The following is a 15,950-nucleotide window of genomic DNA, read 5'->3' on the forward strand; positions in this document are numbered from 1 at the left end:
CGGAATAGGGATGTACATGGAGAGGCTGACAGTTGGGACCCACTTGGTCCATAGCCGCACGCAAGAAAGTACCTCCTTAATACGCCAAAAAGAATGAATCCTCCCATTAACAGTTGGGACCCACCAACTATACTTGGCATGGAAGGAAGTGCCTCCTTATTAAGCGAACAATAAGGAGTGCTCCCCATGACAGCTGGGGTCCACCAGATTTGGAGGCCGACTTGTGGCCCTACTAAGTTGACACATACGCAGGGCTTTGTCAACTTAGTCAACAAATGATTCTATCACCAGAGACCGTTGGATTGTTAGCATCCAACGGTCCTCCTGCTTCTTCAACCTTTGATTTTCTTGCTCCAGCCGTCCAAACCATAGTGTGCTCCTACCTCCCATGGCCGGCTATGCTACCGAGGAGGCCTCACTGCCCCCTACTACTCCCACTGCTGGCCAGGCCATCCCTCTACTCACCCACACCCCCTGTTATTCTGTGACGATGGCAGCCTCACACCTTAGCCGAACCAGTGAGTCCTTGTACTACCCTCCACATGTTCCCAGGCTCCGCGTCGTTCCCTGCCTCACCGTCGTCCACCACCTGGTGCTATCCATGCAGTGTGATCAACGTGGTCAATGAACGACAGACATCGGAAGAGGACTGTACGCGGTGAGGCTGACAGAAGGACCCACCAGCTACATCTTCGCACGCAAGAAAGTGCCTCCTTATTATGCACAATAAAATCCTCCCCCTGTCAGCTCGGACCCACCAGCTACATTTTCGCACGCAAGGAACTGCCTCCTTATCTTCCCTGACAGTCGGGACCCACCCGGTCGAAGCGTACATAGCGTTGTCATTTTGGTCGCAAACATGTACGTACATACTGGTCAATTGGTCTTTCTGCCACGATGAAGCGTGGCCCAGTAAGGAGCGGTAGTTGTTTAGACAGTCCTGTCTATATCGTGTACACGTACGTATGCACATACGAGCGGGGTCTTGAATGCCTACACAACATACGTACTGCCAGGGCTTGTGTACATGGAGAGGCAGCAGAGGGCAGCAACGGCACCTTGTTCATCGGCAGCCAACCGGCTGGGTCAGAACAGAGAAACTGCGTCGTGTTCATCGGGAGGCAACGGAATGTTTCTCGTTCATTGGGAGCCAACCGGCTTGGACGGAACAGCCGAAACGAGGCCTGGCGAACATAGGAAACAACCTTTTGTTCGACCGCCTACGGTCAAAATGGGATCCTGTTCATCGGGAGGGGTCTGGCGTACCGCAAAACAGAGGAAACTGACTTCTCTTAGACCTCCTATGGTCGAAACGAGGCCCTGTTGATCGGGAGCGGCGTGGCGTACCACAAACCGGAGGAAACAAACTTCTCTTCGACCTCCTACGGTCGAAACGGGGGTCCTATTCATCGGGAGGGCTGTGGCATACCGCAAAACGGGAATCCATAGGCTACTGTTCATCCACTGTCTACTGCCTCGCTCCAGCCTCCATGGGCTACTGTTCATCCACCGTCGACCTCCTCTAGCCTCCACCTATGACTGTGCATCCACGGTGTCTCCCTCCTGCATCCACCAGCTACTGTTCATCCACAGGCTCCTGTTCATCCAGCCTCCACCGGCTAATGTTCAACCTGCCCTCCACGGGGTCCTGTTCATCCAGCCTCCACCGGTTACTATTCAACCAGCCCTCCACGGGGTCCTATTCATCCACCCCCAACTGGCCCGATCGGGGTCCTGTTCATCCAGCGGGAACATCCTCTCCTACCACGGGGTCCTGTTCGTCCAACCCCCACCAGGAATTGTTCGTCCAACCCCCAACAACATTCACTGTTCATCAAGAGGCAGCAGGTTCAATCAGCTTTAGTTAACAGTAGTAGCGAAGGAATCCCTCAATCGGGTTCAGTTAACAGCCAAGGGATCGATCGCTCGGGTTCGGTAACATAGCTAGTGCAATCGCTCGGGTTCAGTAAGCAAATGCCTCGCTTGGGTTCAGTTAGAGCCCAACGCCTCGCACACATGCGCGTACGTGCATGAGAGAAATGCACAAACCTTCGTGCATCGCTCGGTCCCGACCACCCACCGTAACCGGGAACTCCCCGATAGTTTCCTCGCCCTTGATTCTACCACGACTTTTTTCTGAAGGAAATACGCCTTAGAGGCAATAATAAAGTTATTGTTTATTTCCTTATATCTTGATAAATGTTTATTATTCATGCTAGAATTGTATTAACCTGAAATTTAGTACATGTGCAAATACATAGACAAAACATAGTGTCCCTAGTATGCCTCTACTTGACTAGCTCGTTAATCAAAGATGGTTATGTTTCCTAACCATAGACATGTGTTCTCATTTTATGAATGGGATCACATCATTAGGAGAATGATGTGATGGACAAGACCCATCCATTAGCATACAATTATGATCGTAACAGTTTCATTGCTACTGCTTTCTTCATGACTAATACCTGTTCGTCAGACTCTGAGATTATGCAACTCCCGAATACTGGAGGAACACCTTGTGTGCTATCAAACGTCACAACATAACTGGGTGATTATAAAGATGCTCTATAGGTGTCTCTGAAGGTGTTTATTGGGTTGGCATAGATCGAGATTAGGATTTGTCACTCCATGTTTCAGAGAGGTATCTCTGGGCCCTCTCGGTAATGCTCATCACTATAAGCCTTGCAAGCAATGTGACTAATGAGTTAGTTGTGGTATGAAGCATTATGGAACGAGTAAAGAGACTTTCCGGTAATGAGACTGAACTAGGTATGATGATATCGACGATCGAATCTCGGGCAAGTAACATACCGATGACAAAGGGAACAACGCATGTTGTTGTGCAGTTTGACCGATAAAGATCTTCGTAGAATATGTAGGAGCCAATATGAGCATCCAGTTTCCGCTATTAGTTATTGATCGGAGATATGTCTCGATCATGTCTACATAGTTCTCAAACCCGTAGGGTCCACACGCTTAACATTCGATGACGATTTGTATTATGAGTTATGTGTTTTTGATGACTGAAGTTTGTTCGGAGTCCCAGATGAGATCAAGAACGTGACGAGGAGTCTCGAAATGGTTGAGACATAAAGATTAATATATTGGACTATGTCATTCGGACACTGGAAGAGTTCCGAGTGGTTTCGGGTAAAAACGGCGTGCCAGAGGGTTTACCGGACCCCCCCCCCCCCCGGGGGGGGGGGAGCAATGGGCCAACATGGGCCATATGGGAGAGAGAGCACAATCCAAATAGGAGAGGCACGCCCCCCCATGTGGACTCTGAATAGGCCAAGGGAAGGGGGCGCGGCCCCCCTTTCCTTCTCCCTCTCCCTCTCCCTTCCTTCCCCTCTTCCTCCAGGTGGAATCCTACTAGGACTTGGAGTCCTAGTAGGAATCCCTTCTCCTGGCGCGCCCTTCAAGGGCTGGCCATCCTCCCCCTCTCCTCCTTTATATACGGGGGTAGGGGGCACCCCAAAGTACATCAAGTTCTCTTAACCATGTGCGGTGCCCGCCTCCATAGTTACACACCTCGGTCATATCGTCGTAGTGCTTAGGCGAAGCCCTGTGCCGGTAACATCATCAACAACGATGCCACCCTGTCGTGTTGAAGGAACTCTCCCTCATCCTTAACTGGATCAAGAGCTCGCGGGACGTCATCGGGCTGAACGTGTGCTGAACATGGAGGTACCGTATGTTCGGTGCTTGGATCGGTTTGATCATGAAGATGATTGACTACATCAATCGCGTTAACTAAACGCTTCCACTTTCGGTCTATGAGGGTACGTGGACACACTCTCCCCTCTCGTTGCTATGCATCTCCTAGATAGAGCTTGCGTGATCGTAGGATTCTTTTTTGAAATTACCACGTTCCCCAACAGTGGCATCCGAGCCAGGTCTATGCGTAGATGTTTTATGCACGAGTAGAACACAAAGTGTTGTGCGCGATAATTGTCATACTGCTTACCACCAACGTCTTACTTTGATTCGGCGGTATTGTTGGATAAAGCGGCCCGGACCGACATTACATGACCGTGTTCATGAGACTGGTTCTATCGACGTGCTTTTGCACATAGGTGGCTGGCGGGTGTCTGTTTCTCCAACTTTAGTTGAATCGAGTTTGGCTATGGCCGGTACTTGTTGAAGGTTAAAACAACACACTTGGTGAAAAGTCGTTGGTGGTTTTGATGCGTAGGTAAGTACGGTTTTTGCTAGAAGCCCGTAGCAGCCACGTAAAACTTGCAACAACAAAGTAGAGGACGTCTAACTTGTTTTTGCAGGGCTTGTTGTGATGTGATATGGTCAAGACATGATGAGATATAAATTGTTGTATGAGATGATCATGTTTTGTAACAGAGTTATCGGCAACTGGTAGGAGCCATGGTTGTTGCTTTATTGTATGAAATGCAATCTCCACGTAATTGCTTTATTTTATCACTAAGCATAGCGATAGTCGTAGTAGCAATAGTTGGCGAGACGACAACGATGCTACGATGGAGATCAACGTGTGAAGCCGGTGAAAATGGAGATCATGATGATGCTTTGGTGATGGAGATCATGAGCATAAGATGATGATGGCCATATCATGACACATATTTTCATTGCATGTGATGTATATCTTTTATGCATCTTATTTTGCTTAGTATGGCGGTAGCATTATAAGATGATCCCTTACTAATTTTCAAGGTATATGTGTTCTCCCTGAGTATGCACCATTGCTACAGTTCGTCATGCCGAGACACCACGTGATGATCAGGTGTGATAAGCTCTACGTTCACATACAACGGGTGCAAGCTAGCTTTGCACGTACTGAATACTTGGGTTAAACTTGACGAGCCTAGCATATGCAGATATGGCCTCGGAACACTGAGACTGAAAGGTCGAACATGAATCATATAGTAGATATGATCAACATAGTGATGTTCACCATTGAAAACTACTCCATCTCACGTGATGATCGGACATGGTTTAGTTTATTTGGATCACGTGATCATTTAGATGACTAGAGGGATGTCTATCTAAGTGGGAGTTCTTAAGTAATATGATTAATTGAACTTTAATTTATCATGGACTTAGTCCTGATAGTTTTTGCATGTCTATGTTGTTGAAGATCAATGGCCCGTGCTACCGTTCCTTTGAATTATAATGCGTTCCTAGACAAAGCTAAGTTGAAAGATGATGGTAGCAATTACATGGACTGGGTCCATAACTTGAGGATTATCCTCATTGCTGCACAGAAGAATTACGTCCTGGAAGCACCGCTAGGTGCTAGGCCTGCTGCAGAAGCAACTACGGACGTTGTGAACGTCTGGCAGAGCAAAGCTGATGACTACTCGATAGTTCAGTGTGTAATGCTTTACGGCTTAGAATTGGGACTTCAAAAAAGTTTTGAACGTCATGGAGCATCTGAGATGTTCCAAGAGTTTAAGTTAATATTTCAAGCAAATGCCCGAGGTTAGAGATATGAAGTCTCCAACAAGTTCTATAGCTGCAAGATGGAGGAGAATAGTTCTGTCAGTGAACATATACTCAAAATGTCTGGGTATCAAAGCCACTTGACTCAGCTGGGAGTTAATCTTCCTGATGATAGTGTCATTGACAGAGTTCTTCAATCACTGCCACCAAGCTATAAAGGCTTCATGATGAACTATAATATGCAAGGGATGACGAAAACGATTCCCGAGCTCTTCGCAATGCTAAAGGTTGCGGGGGTAGATATCAAGAAGGAGCATCAAGTGTTGATTGTCAACAAGACCACTAGTTTCAAGAAAAAGGGCAAAGGGAAGAAGGGGAACTTCAAGAAGAACGGCAAGCAAGTTGCCGCTCAAGAGAAGAGGCCCAAGTCTGGACCTAAGCCTGAAACTGAGTGCTTCTACTATAAGGGACTGGTCACTGTAAGTGGAACTGCCCCAAGTATTTGGCAGATAAGAAGGATGGCAAAGTGAAAGTTATATTTGATATACATGTTATTGATGTGTACCTTACTAATGCTCGTAATAGTGCCTAGGTATTTGATACTGGTTCTATTGCTCATATTTGCAACTCGAAACGGGGGCTATAGATTAAACAAAGATTGGCTAAGGACGAGGTGACGATGCGTGTCGGAAATGGTTCCAAGGTCGATGTGATCGCCGTCGGCACGCTACCTCTACATCTACCTTCGCGGTTAGTTTTAGACCTGAATAATTGTTATTTGGTGCCAGCGTTGAGCATGAACATTATATCTGGATCTTGTTTGATGCAAGATGGTTATTCATTTAAATCGGAGAATAATGGTTGTTCTATTTATATGAGTAATATCTTTTATGGTCATGACCCTTGTTGAGTGGTCTATTTTTATTGAATCTCGATCGTGGAGATACACATCTTCATAATATTGAAGCCAAAAGATGCAATGTTGATAATGATAGTGCAACTTATTTATGGCACTACCATTTAGGTCATATTGGTGTAAAGCGCATGAAGAAACTCCATACTGATGGGCTTTTGGAATCACTTGATTATGAATCACTTGGTGCTTGCGACCCATGCCTCATGGGCAAGATGACTAAAACTCCATTCTCCAGAACAAAGGAACGAGCTACTGACTTATTGGAAATAATACATACTGATGTATGCGGTCCAGTGAGTGTTGAGGCTCGTGGCGGGTATCATTATTTTCTTACCTTCATAGATGATTTGAGTAGATATGGGTATATCTACTTAATGAAGCATAAGTCTGAAATGTTTGAAAAGTTCAAAGAATTTCAGAGTGAAGTGGAAAATCATCGTAACAAGAAAATAAAGTTTCTACGATCTGATCGTGGGGGCGAATATTTGAGTTACAAGTTTGGTCTTCATTTGAAACAATGTGGAATAGCTTCACAACGTACGCCACCTGAAACACCACAGTGTAATGGTGTGTCCGAACGTCATAACCGTACTTTATTGGATATGGTGCGATCTATGATGTCTCTTGCTGATTTACCGCTATTGTTTTGGGGTTATGCTTTAGAGACGGTTGCATTCACTTTAAATAGGGCACCATCAAAATCCGTTGAGACGATGTCGTATGAACTTTGGTTTGGCAAGAAACCAAAGTTGTCAGTTCTTAAAGTTTGGGGCTGCGATGCTTATGTGAAAAAGCTTCAACCTGATAAGCTCGAACCCAAATCGGAGAAGTGCATCTTCATAGGATACCCAAAGGAAACTATTGGGTGCACCTTCTATCAAAGATCCAAAGGCAAGATATTCGTTGCTAAGAATGGATCCTTTCTAGAGAAGGAGTTTCTCTCAAAAGAAGTGAGTGGGAGGAAAGTAGAGCTTGATGCGGTAATTGTACCTTCTCCCGAATTGGAAAGTAGTTCATCACAGAAATTAGTTCAAGTGATTCCTACACCAATTAGTGAGGAAGTTAATGATGATGATCATGAAACTTCAGATCAAGTTACAACATAACCTCGTAGGTCTTCCAGAGTATGGTCTGCACCAGAGTGGTACGGTAATCCTATTTTGGAAGTCATGTTACTAGACCATGATGAACCTATGAACTATGAGGAAGCAATGATGAGCCCAGATTCCGCGAAATGGCTTGAGGCCATGAAATCTGAGATGGGATCCATGTATGAGAACAAAGCGTGGACTTTGGTGGATTTGCCCGATGATCGGCAAGCCATAGAAAATAAATGGATCTTCAAGAATAAGAATGACGCTGACGGTAATGTTACTATCTACAAAGCTCGACTTGTTGCGAAAGGTTTTTGACAAGTTCAAGGAGTTGACTACGATGGGACTTTCTCACCCGTAGTGATGCTTAAGTCTGTCCGAATCATGGTAGCAATTACCGCATTTTATAATTATGAAATTTGGCAGATGGATGTCAAAACTGCATTCCTGAATGGATTTTTGGAAGAAGAGTTGTATATGATGCAACCAGAAGGTTTTGTCGATCCAAAGGGTGCTAACAAAGTGTGCAAGCTCCAGCGATCCATTTATGGACTGGTGCAAGCCTCTCGGAGTTGGAATAAACGCTTTGATAATGTGATCAAAGCACATGCTTTTATACAAACTTTTGGAGAAGCCTGTATTTACAAGAAAGTGAGTGCGAGCCCTGTAGAATTTCTAATATTATATGTGGATGACATATTGTTGATTGGAAATGATATAGAATTTCTGGATAGCATAGAGGGATAGTTGAATAAGAGTTTTTCAATGAAAGACCCCGGTGAAGTTGCTTACATGTTGGGCATCAAGATCAGTAGAGATAGATCAAGATGCTTAATTGGACTTTCACAAAGCACATACCATGATAAAGTTTTGAAGAAGTTCAAAATGGATCAGTCAAAGAAAGGGTTCTTGCCTAAGTTACAAGGTGTGAAGATGAGTTAGACTCAATGCCTGACCACTGCAGAAGATAGAGAGAAAATGAAAGTCATTCCCTATGCTTCAGCCATAGGTTCTATCATGTATGCAATGTTGTGTACCATACCTGATGTGTGCCTTGCTATAAGTATAGTAGGGAGGTACCAAAGTAATCCAGGAGTGGAGCACTGAACAACGGTCAAGAACATCCTGAAATACCTGAAAAGGACTAAGGATATGTTTCTCATTTATGGGGGTGACACAGAGCTCGTTGTTAATGTTTACGTTGTTGCAAGCTTTGACATTAATCCGGATGACTCTAAGTCCCAATCCGGATACGTATTTTTATTGAATGGTTGAGCTGTCAGTTGGTGTAGTTCCAAGCAAAGCGTCATGGCGGGATCTACGTGTGAAGCGGAGTACATAGGTGCTTCGGAAGCAGCAAATGAAGGAGTCTCGATGAAGGAGTTCATATCTGATCTAGGTGTCATACCTAGTGCATCGGGTCCAATGAAAATCTTTTGTGACAATACTGGTGCAATTGCCTTGGCGAAGGAATCCAGATTTCACAAGAGAACCAAACACATCAAGAGACGCTAGAATTCCATCAGGCATCAAGTCGCAGAGGGAGACATAGAGATTTGCAAAATACATATGGATCTGAATGTTGCTGACCTGTTGACTAAGCCTCTTCCACGAGCAAAACATGATCAACACCAAGACTCCATGGGTGTTAGAATCATTACTTTGTAATCTAGATTATTAACTCTACTACAAGTGGGATACTGGAGGAAATATGCCCTAGAGGTAATAATAAAGTTATTGTTTATTTCCTTATATCATGATAAATGTTTATTATTCATGCTAGAATTGTATTAACCGGAAACTTAGTACATGTGTGAATACATAGACAAAACATAGTGTCCCTAGTATGCCTCTACTTGACTAGCATGTTAATCAAAGATGGTTATGTTTCCTAACCATAGACATGTGTTGTCATTTGATGAATGGGATCACATCATTAGGAGAATGATGTGATGAATAAGACCCATCCATTAGCTTAGCATTATGATCATTACAGTTTCATTGGTACTGCTTTGTTCATGACTTATACATGTTCCTCGGACTATGAGATTATGCAACTCCCGAATATCGGAGGAACACGTTGTCTGCTATGAAACGTCACAACGTAACTGTGTAATTATACAGATGCTCTACAGGTGTCTCCGAAGGTGTTTGTTGGGTTGGCATAGATCGAGGTTAGGATTTTTCACTCCATGCTTCGGAGAGGTATCTCTGGGCCCTCTCGATAATGCTCATCACTATAAGCCTTGCAAGCAATGTGACTAATGAGTTAGTTGCAGGATGAAGCATTACAGAACGAGTAAAGAGACTTGCCGGTAATGAGATAGAACTAGGTATGATGATACCGACGATCGAATCTCGGTCAAGTAACATATCGATGACAAAGGCAACAACATGTGTTGTTATGCGGTTTGACCGATAAAGATCTTCATAGAATATGTAGGAGCCAATATGAGCATCCAGGTTCCACTATTGGTTATTTATCGGAGATATGTCTCGAACATGTCTACATAGTTATCGAACCCGTAGGGTCCGCACACTTAACGTTCGATGATGATTTGCATTATGAGTTATGTGTTTTTTATGACCGAAGTTTGTTCGGAGTCCGAGATGAGATCACGGATGTGACGAGGAGTCTCGAAATGGTCGAGACATAAATATTAATATATTGGACTATGTCATTCAGACACCGGAAGAGTTCCGAGTGGTTTCGGGTAAAAATGGAGTGCCGAAGGGGTTACCGTAACCCCCCGGGGAAGCAATGAGCCAACATGGGCGATAGGGGAGAGAGAGGACAGCCCACATAGGGGAGGCACCCCCCATGGGGAGTCCGAATAGGATAATGGAAGGGGGCGCGGCCCCCCTTTCCCTCTCCCTCTCCCTTTCCCTTCCTTCCCCTCTTCCTCCAGGTGGAATCCTACTAGGACTTGGAGTCCTAGTAGGACTCCCTTCTCCTGGCACGTTCTACAAGGGCCGGCCGACCTCCCCCTCTCCTCCTTTATATACGGGGGTAGGGGGCACCCCAAAGTATATCAAGTTCTCTTAACTATGTGTGGTGCCCCCCTCCACAGTTACACACCTCAGTCATATCGTCATAGTTCTAAGGCGAAGCCCTGCGCCGGTAACATCACCAACACCGTTGCCACGCCTTCATGCTGACAAAACGCTCCCTTGTATTCAATTGGATCAAGAGATCGAGGGACGTCATCGGGATGAACGTGTGCTATACGCGGAGGTACCGTACGTTCGGTGCTTGGATCGGTTGGATCGTGAAGACTTTTGTCGTTGTGGGCGCACGACAGATGCCAAGGGATGGCTAAAGAGAGGAGGGGGCTCGAGGGCGCTGGTGAGCTCCAGAGGCGAGGTTGGCATGAGCGGGCGCGGGACGCCGGACATACCCAGGTTCGGGGCTCTCCGGAGAGATAACACCCCTAGTCCTGCCGAGTGTAGTTGGATGTTCGATAGTACAACGCTGCTCCTGGAGCTGTATGGGGGAGGAAGGAAGCTGGCCAAGGCTTAGGCTGCTCCTTCTCTCTGGTGTTTGTGTTGCGGTGGCTAGTTCTATGCTTACTTGCCTTTCTCTCGTTACATGCCCGTATGAGCGTGGGCTCCTGGGGGTTTTATAGACCAACCCCCCAGGGGTACAATGGTAATGTTACAAGTCGGTGGGTCCAGATTGTCTGTGTCCGGGGACCCGGGCTGGGTCTCGCTGAGGGCTTGTGGTTCGCCGAGTTCCACTAGGTGCGGGCCCCGCATGCCTAGGGGGACTGTGCACCGTCTTGTCGATCGTCAGGGCGTGGCCGAGTCGAGTCGTGTATAGTGGCTCTCCGTCAGGTTGCCGCTTGCTGTCGTCAGCGGTGAGGGCGGGGGCACTGTAGCCACGTCGGCCCTGGTCAGCGGGTAGGTGAGGGGTACTGTTGCCACGCTCCGGCTGACCAGAGGCATGGGCGGGGTACTATTGCCTTGCTCATTGTTGATTGAAGACTCGTCCCATCGTACGGCCTGGGTGGGATGGGAGCTGGCCCGTGGCCGGATTGCGGAGCATGCCACGGGTGGAGCTGGCTTGTTGAGGAAGCTTTGGTGGTGCCGGGTTCGGCGGTCTTGCGCTAGTTGTTGAGGCCGAGTCGGCGCGTCTTGCCGGGTCAGAGAGTCTGGCCGGGTTGCGGGGCTTGGCCAGGTCGAGCGACCCGGCCAAGTGCATACCGGTTTGAGGGGTGGTGCCAGCCCCGTTGTTTTTGAAGAGGATCTGGGTTGCGTTGCCTGCCCAGGGTTCAACCCCCCGATAGTAGTCCCCAAAGCTCTGAAGGTCCGCCATCTTCGGATGAGTGGGCCTTTGTAGTTTTCCCCTTAAGCAAGGCGGATCCTGCGAGCGCCGGGTCTGGCAACACCTACTGTGTGCCAGTTTTCTCAGAAACCGGATTGTGGCATCCCAGCCGTGGTGGGAACCGAGGAGTCCGTCGAGTCTTGGAGCAATCCCTCGGGCTTCGCGCGGGCGCCACGTGGTGCCCGGAAGTCGGAGGGGCCCGACAGGCCACGCGGATGACGGGACTAGGCGATGGGCTGGGGTCCGCCACCGCGCGCCCTTGGCCCACGCGCGCGGATTTATTGCGGCGTCCGAGGGCGAGTTGCTCTTCCCCGGGCAGTTACTGCGCGTGTACATGCGCACTTATGTCGGGGTAGTGGAACGGGTGCGTGCAGACGATCCCACTCCCCCACGTTCGAACCGAGGGTTATAAATTGAGGGGAGCAAGCAGGTGGCGGACATCATTCTCGCTCGCGCCCTCCTATCCCCCTGCTCTTGCTCCGCTCTATGTAACCAACGCACAGCGGCACCCGCTGCTCCGAGCAGAACTCCTTCACCGCCCATCTTCTTTCTCCTTCCTCCGATCATGGCACTCCTGTCAGGCTCCTAGATGGGTTCGAATGTCACCACCGAGGACATCACCCAACTCCGGGCGACGCGGCGCCTGCCGCGGGAGATGGACGTCGGCGTCCTTCTGCCGCGCGGCGAGCAGAGGCCTTGGCCTAAGGAGCAGGAGCGCGTGGTCTTCCTCACGCACTTCGAGCACGGGTTTGGGCTGCTGAGGAGCACCTTCTTCCGCACATTCCTGGAGTTCTTCGGGCTTCAGCCGCATCATCTTGGCGCCGGCGCCATCGTCCAGCTCTCCGGTTTCGTCACCCTCTGCGAGGGGTATCTGGGGGTCGTGCCCATGATCGACCTCTGTGCGCGCTTCTTCTCCCTGAAGCAGCAAGGCCCGCCGACCGGGGAGTTCACCGACTACGGCGCCGCCGTCATCTCGAAGCGGTCGGGGGTGGACTTCCCCAAGATCCCGCTGGAGGATTCTGCCAAGAAATGGTAGAACTCCTTCTTTTACGTCCGGAACCTGGGTACGGATCGCATCAATCTTCCGGCCTTCGCGTAGGCGAATCGGGGCTACTCGCTCAGGCGCCCGTCGCAGTAGATTGGCAATCTCTGTGAGTGGGTGACGGTGATGAGGACGCATGAGGGGCTATCCGGCACCGACCTCATCATCGCGTTCATCATGCGCCGGGTCCTCCCGCTGCAGAGGCGCTCCTGCCTCATCGGAGAAATGGTCGGCCTTCAAGACCCCAACCACATGGGGTCGACGCGGCTGATTGTGGAGCAGATCGCACGCGGCGTGAACGACATCTCCAAGGCGAACCTTGGCGAGGACTGGCGGTTCGGCAAGGTGTCGTATAGCGAGTCGAACCCGGCGCCGCAGGTGAGTGTCTGGTCTTCTTACTTTGCTGCTGTGCACCTTCTCGTGCATCCTGACGCGACGCGGGAGGTGCTTCTGAACGCGATCCGACATCCTTATGCCCGGGCTCCGTCGCAGGTGGCAGGGGTGGCGCCAGAGGAGCCCGCGGCCCACGACGGGGAGGAGGTGGCCGAGGCCGACACCGGCGCTGGGCGTCGCGCAGGTAAGTCTTGTATTTTTCTTCATGTGTCCTGAGTTGCTGACCATGGCACAGTGCGGGCGATGGTGACGCCAGTTGTTGGTGCAGTAGCCTTAGGCGAGGGAGGCGGCGACGCGGGCGGAGCTGGGTCTTCGCGTGGAGCGGCGCCGAGCAGCCCGCACGGGAAAGACAGTGTCGCGCCGCGACCCCGGGCCCCGAAACGCACGGCGGATCTGGCCGGGGCCGGGAGGCCGGCCAAGAGGAAGCGCGGCGCCGGGCACGGGAGGCCGACCCCGGTCCTGGTCTTGTCGGGTTAAGATTCGTCTTTCGTACGCATTGGATCATTGTTCTAGCCTTGTTTCTTTTTTGCTCATTCTGTCTTCTTCTTCAGGTCGCCAATCGCGCTGGCAAGGGCGGCAGCGGATGTCGCGGCCGCCGAAGGGACCGCGTTCCGCAGGAGCCCGTCCGACCTCACCGACCGGGCCGAGGTGGAGGGACGGGCCGACTCGGACTTCGACCTGGACCCGAATGACGCCGAAGGCTTGGCCTGGCGAGCAAGGAACAGGGCCGAGGCGGAGCTAGAGGCGGCGTCTGTCCGGGCTTGGACCGACGCGGCAGCGGCATGCGCACGAGCCGGCATGGAGCCGGCCTGGCGCGATATGCCGGAGGGTACGGTGGTGGCGTCGACGGTCTTTGAGCCGTCGTCGGTGAGGGAGCGCGGCCCTCAAGGCCGGGCTGAGGTGGTGATCCTCGACCGGGAGGTCGTGGAGGTGGAGGATGATACCCCGTCGCGGGTCGATGTAGTTGAGCGAGCGGGGGCTGATGCTGGAGGTGGCGCCGTTTTGGAAGAGTCGTTGCGGGCGGCGGTGTCGGAGGCGCCGCCGGTGTTGGAGGAGGCGCCGCGGATGGCGGTGCCGAAGGCCACCCCGGCAACTGGGCCAGTGGTGGCGCAGCAGGCCGTCCCGGCGTCCGGACCGGAGGCGGCGACGCGGGGCGTCCTGGCATCTGGGTCGTCAACGGTGCCGGGAGGGGCGTCGGAGGAGGTGCTGGCCACGTCGGGAGCGGCCAGCGGGGAGCACGCCTTGGTGCCCCGGCAGGGAGGGCACCGGGCCGCCGTGCCGCAGCTGGCGCGGAGCGGGGGCGCCGTGGTCTTCGGGCCTCAGACCTAGGAGGAGGCGGCGCTGGACGCTGTCAGCCGCTGCCTGCGAGGCCGGACGGACCGGCTCGAGGCCTTCACCCAGGCGGGGGTGGAGCGGACGCGCGACCTGGAGCGCGCCGTTCTGTAAGCCTTTTCTTTCTTGCAATTTCTTCTTTGTGGGTGCACGCTAGTGCACCCACTGGGTGTAGCCCCCGAGGTTCGGGCCAACTACGTAGTAGTTGGGTCGAATCTTTAGAGCGTTGGCCTTGTTCTGACCTTCGCCTTCTTCAGCATCTCGACGCCTTCTGGGTCACCGCCTTCAACCGTCTCCTGGGCAAGCACCGGGATCTCAAGGAGTAGCTTGCCGCCAAGGAGGAGGAGCTTCGCGTCGCCGCAGGTATCCTTGTGCTCTTTTCTAGTGGGGGCGTGCTAGCGCACCCACTGGCTGTAGTCCCTGAGATTCGGGCCAACTATGTAACAGTTGGGCCAAATCTTAAGTCTAGCTTTCCCTTTTTCTGAATCCTTCTTTTTCGCAGCCGAGGTGTTGTCCTGGCGGACTCGTCTGCTCCGGGCCGGTCATCACTATGACCGGCTCGTTGCCGACACCAGCCGTCTTGGCGTTGAGGCGGCCGTGGCCCGGCGGTCTCTCGACGAGGCCAACTGGCTCCATGAGCAGCTGGCAGGTCACAAGAGCCGCCTCGAGGCCGAGGTGGAGCTTCTTAAGGTGGAAGCCGCCATGGTGGTGGAGGCGCAGCAGGCCCTGGTGGAGGCGGACCAGCAGCGCGGCCAGCTGGCCGATGACAAGGGCCGGCTCTAGGCCGAGGTGGATCGCCTGCGGGGGCAGGTCACCACGGCTGAGGGGGCCCGTCAGGACGAGGCCCGTTACCGCGAGGCGGCCGAGAAGGCGGTCGACGACAAGGATGCCGAGCTGAAGGCGGCCCTTGCCAAGGCGGCCGATCTGGAGAATGCGCTCCAGGAGCGTGACCGCGCCATTGATTGGGAGCGGCGTGGTATGTTGCTCGAAGCGCGACACCTGGAAGAGTCGTTCTCCAGTAAGTGCTTTTTCTTGCATTTTGCTGGGTCGGGATCCGGCCTTTCTTCCTTGTTGTTCTTCTTCTGATATGCTTCTCCTTTTGTGGTAGGGGCCTTCCCGAAGACGCAACGGCTGGCAGAGGAAGCCGTTCGCTATCAGCGCAACCCGACCGGAGTCGTTGGGTCCGGGACGGATCCGCGGGTGGTGTGGACCTTCCTGTAGATCATCGCCGCTGTTGAGGCCCGCCTGCGTGTCTTGGGAACACAGATGGGGCGGCTGGCCCAGGCCGGCACCGCGATGACGATGGCCCTTTGGCCGGACTCCGTCGAGCCGAGCAGCTTCACGTGCCTGGCGCATTGGTTGGAGATGGGGCCGGACCGGCTTCACAAGTGGCGCATCTCCGCCGCTCATGCCGCTGCCGAGATGGCGCTCCGG

The sequence above is a fragment of the Triticum aestivum genome, chromosome 4B (assembly GCF_018294505.1).
Source record: "Triticum aestivum cultivar Chinese Spring chromosome 4B, IWGSC CS RefSeq v2.1, whole genome shotgun sequence".
Lineage (NCBI taxonomy): Eukaryota > Viridiplantae > Streptophyta > Magnoliopsida > Poales > Poaceae > Triticum > Triticum aestivum.